Genomic DNA, 15,983 nt, shown 5'->3' on the forward strand with positions numbered 1-15,983 from the left:
TGAAAAAGATCACTACTTAGCCCATTCCTGATATATAGAAACTGCGATTCATGGAAGTTCAGTGACCTGTCCATGGTCACATTTTGTGGCAAAACTGGAAGAGGAACTAAAGTCTCCAACATGTAAATCCTACCTTCTATTCTTTGTACCCTGTGCTAAATGATTCTCCCCTCATGACCTCGATAGAGTGAAATTCATAGCTATTTTATCTGAAATCCCACAGAAGCCTGGGAAAGGAAAGAATTTAAGGGGTCATACCATCTACATTATGTATATTCAAATAAATACACATGATAAAAATTATACCACTAAAGTGCCTAATTCATAATGCCACTATGATTGAAGTCTTTTTAATTATTCCTCCTAATGCTTTTTCCTTATTTTCTTAGAATACTTCTCCCCCGTAAAAAAATCTACATTTTATTGACCTTACTGCCTTCATTCTCTAGATAAGCCCCAAATTGCTTAGCCAGTTTGGTAAACAGTGCCAGGCTTACAATGACGGAGATAATGATGTTTGTCCCTTGAGCCATGGAGTCACTATAAAGGATCATGTCTCAAGGAACATTAGAATCTGAAAATCTTCTGAGTGGAAGGAACTGGATAGGTCATCTACTCTGAAATTTCCCTAACACAGTCATTCTTTCCTGATTGATGACTTCACTCTGTAACAGAGGACAGTTCTGAAACTCTGCTGCCTTCAGACAATGGTGAGTTTCATATTATTTCCTGTCTTGCTACCATATGTCAGATATTAAATTCATGATCACATGTCTGCTCTTTCATTAAGGGTTCCTGACTTTCTAATTGTCATTGTAATTTTTTTTACATACTGCATGGACTATATCTTCTTCCTCAAAAACTTCACTATTCCATGGGAGTGGTAAATAGGCTCTTCAGATCAAAACAGTCTGAGTTCAAGCCTTCTCTTGGTCACTCAATAGTCACTTGATCTGGTATTAACTAATACCCATGAATCTTAATTTCCTCCTTTCTAATCCCATAAGGGATGCTTGATCACATAGAAACAGGAGAGGTCACACACAGGGAAACATGTTAATAACTAGTAAACATGTTAGTAACTAGTAAAATCATCATTGCATAGGATGCTCTATCCACTGAGCCAAAACCAGCTAGGAGATTTCTCTCTCCTCTCTCGTATTCTATAGCTGGCAATTCTTGAAGCTGGTTTTGATTCCCTATTTTCCCTTTGGTTCATTTCTTCTTTCTAGAGCTGTCTCACTCTCTCCAACAAGCGTGAGCACAGAGGAGCTTTTGTAAGTCTTCTGTTTCATGTTTTCTATGTGGAGGTTCACCAGCTTCCATGTGCAGGCCACATCTCATCTCAGACACAAAGACAAATAAATCACATTGCTAGGAGGGCACAAGAAGTCTTTCTTGATGCTCATACTTCACACTTTCTGGGTCTCCAGTCAAACCAATTCCCTCATGAGTCCCCTGAAATATTTCGCATGAAAAATTTTTCACAGGGGCTCTGATGATACGAAGGAGCCTCAATGTTTTTTATGTTTAAATCAGTTAGATGGCTCTCCTTCCCTGGTTCTTCCTGTTGAGAGTCAGCTGACATGTCCAGACTGCTGTGGAAGGCACCGCAGCACAGGCATAGCACCCTGTCAACCCAGGCAGAAAAGTTGCTCTTCTAGAGTCTTTCCCAGGGTTTAAGACATTAATTGAATGGACTCATGCGTCAATAAACTCTCCTTATAATGGTTCATCTGTCTAACCTTTCCCTTCTCTTTAATTAAAACATATCACCCCATGTGCTTTTATCTTGCTGCATTCTTTATTAAATGTTTATCAGTGGATGCATAGGCATTATACATCTGTTTTGCTTCCTACATGTTCCAAAGCTTTCTGAATTTCTTTGATCATTTTTTTTTCAACTAAAAGTTTGAAAAAGTGATGTTACCCTGGTGTTATTACTGGTGTAAATTCAAGTTATGAATTAATACACTGGAGCAAGAAAGCTCAAGACTAGCCCAAAGCAAACCTATGATGACTTTCAGATCTCTCTTAAAAAAATTATATATATATATATTTTCAATTGATTTCCGAGAGGAAGGGAGAGGCATAGAGAGATGGAAACATCAATGATGAGAGAGAATCACTGACTAGCTGCCTCTTGCATGCCTCATCCTGGGGATTGAGCCCACAGCCCAGGCATGTGCCCTGACAGGGAATCAAACTGTGACCTCTTGGTTCACAGATTAACACAACCACTGAGCCATGCTGACCGGGCTCATTTCTCCTTTTAATGCTTGTATGTGGGCCTCTCCTTTTTTTGCCCTTCCCCAGTTCATATGAACTCAATGAGCACTCTTCTACCCCCTCCTTCCCTCATCCACATGTTTCTACTCTCTTATGCTTATTTTCTTAAGCAAAATTTGGAAACAAAAGAGACCTTTCCCGTGATCTTTAGCTCAGGAATACCACTCCTGGGATTCTAGTCCAAAGAAACAAATTAAGGGAAGTAAAATATAACAATCACAAAGAAAACCATAGTATTTACAATGTTAAACTGAAACAACCTAAACATTGTGTGTCCACCAGGTGGAATGGAATCATATGTGGAAGCATACTCAGGGCTTTGCAGTAACTTGGAAAGCTGTTTGTGATGTAATATACTAAAGGAAATGGAAAATGAAAAATTATATGTAATATCATTACAAAGTTCAATAACACTTGATTTTCATGAGATAAGACAAGTAATATTTTCTCATCAGCTTACTTATAAATACAGTCAGTCATTATTGCTCATTCACTTGATGATTACCTCTTTTAATTTTTTCTATTCAATAATAACACTTGAAATTATTTTAAGCTATAGTAGACTCATTGAGATTTTAATTTCTGCTATTTTCTAATCTCATTAGGTTATATTGAAAATATTTGCAATGGAAATTACTCTTAATTTTAAGGGTTTAAAAATATTACATCTTAATTTGCTGGTAGAATCTTGAGATTGTTTTCTGAATAAGTGTAGTCACCATTGTCTTGACCCATTTTACTGCTTATATTGCATCATTTCCCCCTGAAAAACTACATGTTATTTAATATAAACAGACCTACTGCTCTTGGGAGCTGCTTCTTTTGACTCTAGTTTTGGCTTGAGTCACAGGGAACAAAATAATTCTAGAGCCTTCCTGTCTGTTGAGCTGCTGATACCTATTTGACGGGTATGGGAATTGAAGAATTGGTTATAGATCCAAACTAAGAACTTGGAAACTCTGGCCCATCGTTTCAGCAGAAATGCTTGCCATGAATCTGAACAGTCAGGATGTAAAACTAGAAGTTCTAAATCATGGAGTGCTGAATACTTTGTTGATGATTTCTTTGAGTAATTCAGCTCTTTTTAAACCCCCCAAAACAAAGCAATACTTAGTAAAACTATATCAAAGAAAAAGACCACTATTAAGTATATTTCTAAAACAATAAACAAAGGATTTGGTATCATCCCTGAATTAGTTCTTCCATCATAAATATAAGATGACACCAAGGAGAATAGTCTTAATCAAATGTTAATATGTCTTTTGCACAAAGAACCGCAGAAGACCCAGAATTTTACTGCATTAGAGGAAGACATTATACATTGATTTGTCTATCAAAATTCAAAATTTCATTACAGCCAAGAGAAAACTGAGTTTCCTATTGCTCTCAATACTGCTGCCAGTGAATTAGGTTTGTGAAATTGATGATAAAGATCTTTCCTGTAGTTTTTAACTTCTTTTTTAATAAAAAGCTAAAACCATGACCATGAGTACTGAATCAACACATTACATATTTTACTAGATCTTTTTTCTAGGCACTTAAAAGCTTAAAAGATAGATAATCTCATGTGAAAGCTGGAAGTACCTACTGAATAATTAAAGATTAGAGTTTGGTATGTCTTTCACTGTCATCTGGCTTTCATTGTTCTATTAAGAAATCACTCGTTGAATGGCTGTTATTCCTTTAAAGAGATTTTATTCTTTCCCATTGTAGAAATTTTTTATTGTTCTCTACTCCTATTCTTTTTTTATTAAAAAAACAAATTAACTGTTTCTATATTATGTTTTTTGTCAGATAAACCAATATTTACAGCAGTGGTTCTCAACCTGTGGGTCGTGACCCCTTTGCCGGTCAAACGACCCTTTCACAGGGGTCGCCTAAGACCATCCTGCATATCAGATATTTACATTACAATTCATAACAGTAGCACCATTACAGTTATGAAGTAGCAACGAAAATAATTTTATGGTTGGGTCACAACATGAGGAACTATATTTAATGGGCCAGAAGGTTGAGAACCACTGAAAGGCTTATCTTTCAGGTCTTTTATTTTCTATTAGAGGCCTAGTGCACAAAAAATTGTGTCTGAGCAGAGGTCCCTCTGTGGGAGCGCACTGACCACCAGGGGGCAGCTCCTTCATTGAGCATCTGCCCGCTGGTGATCAATGTGTGTCATAGTGACCAGTCATTCCCAGTCACTCTGCTGTTAGGGTCAATTTGCATATTACCCTTTTATTATATAGGAGTGCCTGGCCAGCCTGGGTGAGTGGCTGAGGGCCGTTTTTAGACTGGCCACACCCTCTTCAGGGTGGCGGGGTCCTGCTGGGGTGCCTGGCCAGCCTGGGTGAGGGGCTGATGGCTGTTTGCAGGCTGGCCACAGCCCCTTCAGGGGGGGGACCTGTTGGGGTGCCTGGCCAGTCTGGGTGAGGGGCTGAGCCCCCCAGCAAGGACCCTCACCCCATGAGGGTGTGGCCAGCCTGGGTGAGGGGCTGATAGCTGTTTGCAGGCTGGCCACAACCCCCAGCCACCCAAGCTCCCAGTGGAGGCTGGCTGGAAGCAGATATCTGGGATTTATATGTCTTCTATAATTGAAACTTTGTTGCCATGAGCAGAGGCCACAGCCAGCTCAGGGCAGGCAGGAAGTTTGGCTTCCTCCATCGCCTGGGCAACCAAGCCTCCTGCTTGGTTGGGTGAATTTATATATAATCGCTCTGATTGGCTGGTGGACATGGCTTCGGGCGTAGCGAAGGTAAAGTCAATTAGCATCTTTGTCTTTTATTAGTGTAGATCACCTTATGATCTGGTCATTTTTTAAAAAACTATATGATTTTATTTCTTGAATTTCTATATGTGAGAACTCTTATAGGCTTGGGGTAAGGTAGGGTTCAACCCAAGAGCATTTGCATTTACTTTTGGATGACTGAAGAGGCAATAAACCCCTGGGACCACCTTAAATGTTTGCATCTCCCATGTGTGGTGAATTCAGGCTGCATGAACTCTCCATGAGAGTTGACTTCTCTTCCCAATATACGAAGGGTCTAGAAAATACTTGTTTTTTCCAGATCCCTTCAGTGCAGTGGGTCAATTTCTTATTCATGTTCAGAAAATACTTGCAGTCCTTGTAGTTTAATATTATTTTTCACTGTTTCTCCTTATAGTTTCACAAATTTTAGTTGCATATCTACAGTAACCCATGTATCTATAACTCATGAAATCCAAAGTCCTTTTTAACCCAGGTTAGCAAATGTCCTTAAGGCAGAAGCTGACTTCACTGCTTCATTTGCTTCCATGACTTTCTTTTCATCATGTAGATTTTTGACCTTGGGTGATTTATTACTCTATCTTAGTTTTTTTTCTGTTTTTTTTTTTTTTCCGGCCCGGGGGGGGGAGGGGTGGAAATTAATGAAATATGATTTCTATTTCTAGAATTAGAAGCATGGTTTAATTCTTGATTTCTTTCACTATAAATGTTTTTATGTTCAGTGAACTCAATCTCTTACATGACTATAGCATTATCACCTAATTCTATTCACCTGAAATTTTAAATTCCAATATATCATTCTCTTAATGCAACTTTCTGTCCTCCCATTTCCATTTCAAGGATACTTACTGTCAATTTCTCTTTTTCATGAAGTTTATCAATCTTTTCCCATTTCACACCCTCCCTGGTTGAGCTGGACCTATATTGAATCACTCGGACATTCTCTGATCAATGTCTTCTCCCTCTTCTCCCTGAACTCCTTCCCATGTTGCTTGCTCTCTGGAGCTCAATCTCTGACCAGTCCTGCTCTCCATCAGTTCTGCTTCTACACTCAGACTGATGAAAATGATAAGGCAACACACTGAGATAGTGCAAATGGGGCATCATGTTCCCAATCATAGGCTCAAATTAAGTTACTTCCCAACTCCTTTCACTGAGCCCTCAAGAGTGAATAATATCTACACAGCCATTCTCAAGCCATCAATTCTACCTCTGTCCTTGTTTTGCTCAGAGACAATGTTATCTTGTATTCTTCAGGAAAATGTCCTTAACTTCTAGCTTTTCCCACTGAACATAATTAAAGTCACAGCAATCATTCTCAGTAGGAGGGATGTCCTTCCTGTTCATAGTTAAATCTATCTGTGCTGTTGATCACCTTGCCTTCCATTTCCTTAGAAGCATTTCTATATTATCCAATTAATTATTAACATGTTCTCTCTATACCTGACCTGACACTATATATTTCTTCAATACTCTACCCCCTTAACATGCCTCTTGCTCCACATTCCCCTTATACATAAGTATATTTTATATTACTTTCCTCTTCCCTCACCTGAGAAAAACTACATAATTTCCTCACTTTTCCTCCCACTCTGCTACTTCCAAACTGGCATTCTTCAAACCCTCACACTGAGATGCCTTCTGATAACTTCAAAAATGACAAACTAATTTTCAAATCTAATAATCCTTTTAATCAATACTCTTTATATTTTGAAAATGGGCATTCGTTCTTCTTGGTTTCATAATATCTTTCTCCCTCTGAAAACTTTTCCTTAGTTTAATTTATTGGCTTCTGTTTTACTACCGACTGCTTAAATTTTGGTATTCTGTAAGGGTTTCATCTTATACTCTTCTATTTTAATTCTATATACTCTCTGTGATTGATGTCAATAACTCCTATATTGTACACTGGCATTTATTAAACCAATGATTCACAAATGTAATTCTTTGGTCTACACTTCTCTGTAGAGATCATATCCATATATGTAATGTCCTACTGGGCTTTCCACCTGGATATCATGTGTTCACTTTATTTTATTTATTTATTTATTTATTTATTTATTTATTTATTCATTTATTTATTGATTTGTTATTGATTTCATAGAGGAAAGGAGAGGAAGAGAGAGATAGAAACATCAATGATGAGAAAGAATCATTGATCAGCTGCCTCCTGCACGCCCCCTACTGGGGATGGAGCTCACAAACCAAGCATGTGCTCTTGACAGAATGAACCTGGGACTCTTCAGTCCACAGGCCTAAGCTCTATGCACTGAGCCAAACGGGCGAGGGCCCTGTGTTCACTTTAAACCAAACTAATACTCTAAGTACCCAGAAAACAGGAAGAGTAGATGCATTACTGTGAATGGATCAAAATGTTGAATGATTGGGATTCTAGGCTGAGTTACATTCTGATGTCATTATTTTAAGGTGAAATCATTCAAGGTGACTCAGCCTATGTACCACAGAGATATCATCTAGAGAAATATAGTCCTTATTGTCTGGACTCTTAAAAGTGCTATAAATGAGCTTACATAAGAAACACTGCCATTAACTAGTAAGATTTGGATGCTAAGCAGACCTCTCAACAAAGAGATGGATGATGATCAACCTTTTCATGACGCTATTGCCAGCAAGTCACTAAAATCACATCTAGATTTATTCTCTGTCCTTGCTATGGTTGAATTGCAAAGGTATATTACTTGTTAAGTAACATGTCATAAAAACAAGTTCCACAGAATCACCCATAAAAATCTTTTAAATTAAAATTTTTCTCTAATATTAGATTCACTTTAAAATCAAATATCCATATTTGACTCTTGTTTTCAAGGTAAAGTAGAAAATGATTTTATACATGATTCCAAAATAAGATAAATATGCTCTCTGACATACAATAAAACTGATACTTAAAAATACTAATATTTTTGTGAAAATTTTCACATATCCAAGATTTCCCAAGAGAATAATAAAAATGTAACAGAGCAGCAGTATTTAAAATGGTGACGTGCCCTAACCGGTTTGGCTCAGTGGATAGAGCGTCAGCCTGAGGACTAAAGGGTCCCAGGTTCGATTCCGGTCAAGGGCATGTACCTTGGTTGCAGGCACATCCCCAGTAGGGGCTGTGCAGGAGGCAGCTGATCGATGTTTCTCTCTCATCCATGTTTCTAGCTCCCTATTCCTCTCCCTTCCTCTCTGTAAAAAATCAATAAAAATATATTAACAAATAAAATAAATAAAATGGTGATGTACTAAGAATAGAAAGATTGAATGAAGTTCAGAAAGTAAGCTAAATATGCCCACATTAAATACATAATGAAGATTTCAATTCAGTAGGTGGAATACTTAATAAATGTGTAGGAACAGCTACATTTTGATCTCTGACAGAGTAATTTGGCTACAGAGACAGACGGTGGCTTCTTTATCAATATTAAAAGCAATATTAAAGAATTATTGACCCACTGTCTTATCATATCTCCACATTAGAAGATAGGAGAATAGTTGTGAGTCAATAAGCCATAAATTGACTAAATATATTTTTCCCTAGGGTAAACAGAGCTCTTGAAGCTGGAAGGGCTTCTAACTGAATAGACACTATGTGCAGGTTTTAGAAGTGAAAACAGAAGTCTGTGCGTGACATTTGCAGATGCTAAAAGTGATACTTAAATACTAACATGATTTCCCCTTGGAGAAGGAGAGTTTGCAGCTAAGATGGGCACACTGTTTTTAGAATTTTCTTCTGAACTCTAGGCAAACCTCCATGATGCTCTGTCTTCTCCAAAATCAGATGTACCCCTGAAATTAAGATAACCTGAGATTGCAAAGGATATCAGAAATCATGGAAAAATTGAACACTTAGGGAAAAGGAAGGTATTTGTAGAGATTCGAGAAGCCTTTACTATAATGCTGTTTACTCATTCATTTGTATTCCTGATCATAATTTTTTAAAAAAATCAATCTTACTTCCCCTTTACCTTTCTCATCCATTCCATTCCAACCAGACTGTCTGGCTCTCTGTAACAAATAAATCAGGAAATCTACTATCTACCCCTTTTTTGTACTGTGTTTCCCATCTTCTATCTTCCATTTCTGCAACCATCCAGTAATTCTACAAAGCTCACATTAAACCACAGTCTTTCATGAAGGGACTCCTTTTCTCTCAGCTGGTATAATCCTTGTTTAATATGCCACTCATTGAACACATATATCACTCTGTCCTATTAATCATTTGTTGAAGTCCCCACAGCTTTTCGCTAAGTCTCCCCAGGGTAGGAATCATAACTTCCCCTTCTGTGTGATTTGGAGGAATGTTAAAATTACTGTCCAAGCAAATGAAAAAAATATTTGTAGAACATCTTAGTAGAGTACCTCTATAAAGAGAGGTTTTGAAGTTTTCACAACTTACAGTCTGATGTGAAAAACTACTAAAAGGTAAAAGATCAACTGAGGTTCACTAAAAGAATTGCTTTACTTGCTAATTATTTGCAGTTTAAAATTTATTTTTGAGTATACCTTGTACCTCCAGTCAAAACTCCAGAACATACATATGGGCTCTTAGTTGTTGAAAAATATTTTGTTGACTTTCTTACAAAAAATTACCTATAAACAAGGAGGAGTCCTTTTGCTTCATTCTTTCTGGGAAACAAATAGAGCTGTTTGTGACCACCAGTGCGTTCAGCTGGCCTTTCCTCCCACTTGGATTTCCCCTTTCTGATTTCAGGGGTATTCATCAACATCTTCACACTGGGTGGGCTCTATGTTCCCCTTTGGTAAGCAAAATGGATGCTAGACTTGTACAATTGTGTGCACATCCTTAAATACATGTCAGGGGCATGGATTTGTAAAGAGGCTTTGAATTTCACGATTTCAAGTTGCACTTCTAATCTTTAAGGCAATTGGAATTCTCTTTCTGTGTTTTTTTTTCCCCCAAGACTATTCTAAACCATTACTATCTACTTGCCTTTTAGACTCAAAGCTCTTGAAGGTTTCCCCTTTCTCTTTGAAAGGAGGCAGATGGCTCTATTGTTGCAATCGGCCTCCACACAGCATGATGGGGATGGCCATTTTTCCTTCTGGAAGGATTGCACTGTCATTTGATGATTGGGGATGTTGATGTTTCTAATCTGAACTTCCAGGAGCCAGCAATGCAATTAAACGGTTCAGATGAACCGTTTCAGTCACGGAGCTCTGGGCTAAGACATTTAATACATCATTTAATTATATCGAGAAACAAACATTCACAGGGCAAGTTAAGATATTAATCATACAAAGATGAAGATATGGAAAAAATCTTCACATTCCCTTGCACATCACGTCTTCATTTCTATCTCTCTCTTTGCTTCTGTCATTTCTCTACCACTACCCTGAAAATCAAAGAGTGCCTTGGGGTTCTGTTCTGAGCCCTCTTCTCCTCTTTCTGCACTTTCTCCTTTAGCTAGACAACCTAGTCCTGAGATTCCCTCTACCGTACTCAAGTTGATCTGATGTATCTCCTACTCGGGGGCCCCCGGGTGAGGGCTAAGGCCTGTGTCCTTAACCTCACTGAAAACCCAGCCCCCACAGAAATATTATTTATTTCTTTATCTCCCAATTTATATGTCCCACCATCTATTGTATACTTGGTGACTTATAGCTCCTTAAATTCAATATGGGTAAGTCTACCCTTTTCACCTAACCTCACCAAGAATCAATTAGTTCCTTCTCCTGTATTCCCTATTCTAGTGGGGGCTACCACCACCCACCCAGTTCAAGCTAGAAATCTGAGAAACCACCTGAACTTCTTGCTTACATCCTTCATATCTAAGCACACCTCCTTATCCAATGACATATTCAGCCATCATTGCATTGTCATCCATACCACCTCCTAATTTGTTGCTTTGATAGGGACTGCTGGGAAAACCCACCCAGGGCCTAGATTAAAGCATCCTTCATCTACACATACTCATTACCACTAAATAAAATTGCCTTGGAACTTTCTCTTATTGTTTTACAAGGCTATTGAATAAGGTATTCAAATCCTACAACCATAAACTATAAAAGAGGCTAATGCAGTCTGACTGAAATCATGCCATTTGAATTTAGGCACCGATACCATGGCTTTGAAATATATGTAAGTTTTGATTGACATGTGAGACATGATCTTTAGAAGGCTGGAGAGTTGTTCTTGCCTAGGGTGCTCCAGACCCTGACCATCTGGCCAATCCAAATACTGAATGTCCAATTACCCTCAAATCAATTAACTTCCCAGCTCCTACATACCTTGACACCTGAAAAAGACTAAGAAATCTCCCCAGCTGATTGTGTAAAAAGCAGCGGAGCGTGGTGAACCCTCTAGCACACACATTAGACCAAGGCAGATTCCGTTGGGTATTTAAAAATGTTCTTTACCAGACAAAGGACCAAGCTTTCTAAGGAATAGTGTGGATTAAGAGCATACACTCAACTCTGCCCAGTCACTATACTTTCCCTTTGTCCCTTTATTGACTCAACCTGGAATTTAAACTCCTTTTTAACAAATGCATCTCCACTTTTGCTAATGGTTGTTGAGTACAATTTCAGTCTCATTCATCCACTGAGCTTGAAAAACCCTTCCATCGTATTTCCCTATATTCATTAAGTTTTGGGTTAGAATGAAAGTTCTATTTCTCTGTCCTTGGTGAGAAAGGCAGAGGGGAGATGCCAATATTTTTATGTGCTTTTGTTTTCCTTATGTGACCTGTTAGAATCAATGGTGATAACAACAGGTATAGTAAACCGCCAGTTCTTTTTTTAAGTAATTCTTTACTGTCGAAAGTATTACATATGTCCCCCTTTTTCCCCCATTGGCCCCCTCCAGCGAACCCCGGCCCCCACCCCTGGCCCTCACTGTTCCATTGTCTATGTCCATGGGCCATGCATATATGCACACAAGGTCCTTGTAAACCACCAGTTATTAACAGAAAATAAGCTAAATAAAGATCAGATGAACCAGCTTTCAATCCCAAATTATAATTAATCAGAAGCCTGACTCAGCAAACATTACTTAAAGTCTCTGGACATCAGTTTCCTTATCTGTATAAGAAGGATCATGGGATTTATTCTAGGAGAATGGATAAATGACAGTTCTTCTAAACATCACCTTATAGACAAGCCTTGAGGTAGAAAGTAAGTTTTGCTAATGATATGGGAACATTATTGAAGGATAAGTCAAAGTTCAGAAAAAAACATATTTAAACAGTAAATTCACATTTGTATTTTTGTAATTAGTGAGCTTTATAGTAAAATATTCAGGATAAATTCAACTATAGATATTTTATGTTTATTTTTCAGAAAGCATGTTAATTTATTTGGTTAAAGAATATCTATTTGCATCCATTTCATTGAAAGAATGAAGAAACATAATTTTTAATTTAAATCTGTGAATTAAGACTGAACCTGCAGATGGTGCTATGATCCCTTCTTAATATTCAGTTGTTTTCTTTTTAGATTAAGTTCTTAGGGAAATATATGGTTCCTTTATTTTGTGTGTTATTGTTTTTCTTATCCAGAAAAAAATTAAATGGAATTATTTCTCTTTATTTTTGTGTTTTATCATTAAAATGGGAAAAATTGCCCTGACCATTGGAAAAATCTGCTGTAGTTACTCTTTGCAAGAGCTATGTGCTCCCTTACATGAAATATAATTTCACTTTTGTGTCTTTTTTCTTTTAGATATTTTTGCTTATCATTCAGCATCAGTTTTTCTGTGACTCTCAATCAACTTAATTTGCTGTTGATGTTGTTAAATAAAATTGCTTCACTGAGAACAGGGTGATAAAAAGCTAAAAATAAAAATTTCCATAAGAGAACCATTTCAACCTCTTGTTTGTAATAATCAGCTAAGAAAAATAACAACAAAAATTTCCCAGAATTAAGCCACAAGAACTCAGGCTGAAGGCAGAGTTGTCAATGGTGAAAAGTTTCCAACATTGTGAAATTTAATTCATTTAAATTTTCTTGTAAAGGTATCATAAAATATGATTAAGCATAGAAGGATCTTCTTTTACTGGATCAGTATGACTGGACAAAGCAAATAGATAGTAGAAGAAAGAAAGGGCCATTGAAGTAGATCTCTCTTGAGGAAGTAAGAACAAAACTGTATATATATATATATATACTGGAAATTTCAACAAATAAAAGTAAGGATAGAATTCAGTTTTTGTTCATAAAATTGTTCATGTGGCTGTACTTTTACCTTGAACTCTGGTTATTAAGCAACTTTGAATGAAAACCCCACAAGTAGAAATGAAGTGTGTATCAAAGCACAGTACTCTATCCATGCTTTCCAACTAGTTCTTTGCAACCACCTTCAAGTGATTGAGTTGAATAGGTTCAAAAGCTGCTGTGGACAAGTGCTGGAGAGGATGCGGAGAAAAAGGAACCCTCATGCACTGCTGGTGGGAATGCAGACTGGTGCAGCCACTGTGGAGAACAGTATGGTGTTTCCTCAAAAAAATTAAAAAAGGAACTCCCATTTGACCCAGTGATCCCACTTCTAGGAAAATATCCCAAGAAAGAAGAAACACCAATCAGGAACTTTCATTTAACCAAGTAATCCCACTTCTAGAAATAAATCCCAAGAAAACAGAAATATCAATGCACCCCTATATTCATAGCAACACAATTCACCATAGCTAAGTTTTGGAAACAGCATAAGTGCCCATCAGCAAATAAGTGGATTAGAAAACTGTGGTACATCTATAGAATGGAACTCTATGCCGCTGTAAAAAAGAAGAAATTCTTACCATTTGCAATAGTATGGATGGACTTGGAGAGCATTATGCTAAGCAAAATAAGCCAGTCAGAGAAAGATAAATATCACATGATTTCACTCATTTGTGGAATATAATGAACAACATAAACTGATGAACAAAAATAGAACCAGAGACAGAGAAGCATCAAATAGACTATACAACCTATGAGGGAAGGAGCGGGTGGGAGGGTGGGGGTAGGTTAAGGGATAAGAGATTAACCAAAGGACTTGTATTTATGCATACGAGCATAACCAATGGAAACAGATAGTAGGGAGGTGATGGCTTGTGCTTGGGGGTGGGGGTGGCTGGGGAGAGGTCAATGAGGGAAAAAGGAGACTCATGTAATTCTTTAAACAATAAAGAATTATTTTTTTTTAAAAAAAAAGCTGGTGTGGGTGTGGGTGTATGCTGGAGAATGGGGGAGAAACATGATAATGCCATGGTAATGCAAAGATTTATAAAAGGATGTGTATGACTTTTGAAAAAGAAGAGAAGTTGAATTCCTGGAGGTGAAAGATCTGGTAACTTAGTTTTCAATCATTTGAGATTATGTGTGAGAGAGTGCATTGGGAAGGAAAAGTGCATTCTATAGAAATGTCACACAGCAGGGGTACTACCACCTTACACTACACTGTGCATGTTGCCCTAGCCTGGGGCCTTTCTGAAACATTTACACTGGGATTAATTTCAACATAAAGGAATTGTAATAAAATGATGGAAAATTGCCTCTCTATATTTTAAAAATTAATATAGATTTCAACATGCTGGCTGATTTGTCTCAGTGGTTAGAGCATCAGCCCATGGGTTGAAGAATAGCAGGTGTAATTCAGGTCTGTACCTCCCTTGTGGACTCTATCCCTTGCCCAGTCGGGGCAAGTGCAGGAGGGAGCCAATCCATGTGTCTCTCACACATCAATACTTCTCGCTCGCTGTCTCTCCCTTTCCCTTTCTCTCTCTCTAAAATATAATAAATAAGTAAATATGTAAATATATATGTATAAATCTCAAAAGAGATTACATAAATCAGGATTTACATAAATAGCATAAAAATAAAATTGGCTTTAGGAGAATTGAGGCTTAATAATAAAAGAGAACTATAAATGAGTAAGCATAACAAACGTGTTTGTTACTTTTCATTTTTTCATTTTTTTTTAAAAAATAATTCTTTATTGTTGAAAGTATTACATATGTTCCCCTTTCCCCCTACTCGCTGTCCCCACACCTAGCCCTAGGCCTTCATCATCCCATTGTCTGTGTCCAAGTGCCATGCATATATGTATACAAGGTTCTTGGTCTATTACCTCCCACTCAGCCACCCTCCCCTCCTTCCCTCTGAGATTCCATACTCTGTTCCATGCTTCCATGTCTCTGGATCCACTCTGTTCACCAGTTTATTTTGTTACTTAGATTCCATATCTGAGTGAAGTTATGTGATACTTGTTTTTCTCTGACTGACATATTTCACCTAGCACGATACTCTTCAGGTCCCTCCATGCTGCCTCAAAAAGTAAGAGATTCTTCTTTTTTACTGCTCCATAGTATTCCATGGTATAAATGTACCATAGCTTTTTTATCCAATCATTGATTGATGGGCACTTGGGCTGTTTCCAAATCTTAGCTATAGTAAATTGCACTGCTATGAACATAGGTGTGCATACATTCTTTCTGATTGCTATTATGAATTACTTAGCATAACAAACATGTTTGTTACTTTTCAAATCGATTCATGCATATAAAATTTCTATTTTTCTAAAGGAAATTGAATGGTTCTGGCTATAGTATTAATCATTTGCTTATATTTTTGTTGCTACTTAAAGAGTAAAATATGCCCAAACCGGTTTGGATCAGAGCATCAATGGCGGACTGAAAGATCCCAGGTTTGATTCTGGTCAAGGGCATGTACCGTGGTTACGGGCACATCCCCAATAGGAGGTGTGCAGGAGGCAACTGATTGATATTTCCCTCTCATCGATGTTTCTAGCTCTCTATTCCTCTCCCTTCCTCTCTGAAAAAAAAATCAGTAAAATAAAAAAATAAAGAGTAAAATATTTCACATTAATCTTGATACCATTTTTAACTACAGAACAGGACATTTTCTCGTTTTTTATTGTTTTATTGCTTAAAGTATTACAAAGAGTATTATATATGTCTCCTTTCCCCACCCACAC

Source organism: Myotis davidii, unplaced genomic scaffold (genome assembly GCF_000327345.1).
Source record: "Myotis davidii unplaced genomic scaffold, ASM32734v1 scaffold1427, whole genome shotgun sequence".
Classification (NCBI taxonomy): Eukaryota; Metazoa; Chordata; class Mammalia; order Chiroptera; family Vespertilionidae; genus Myotis; species Myotis davidii.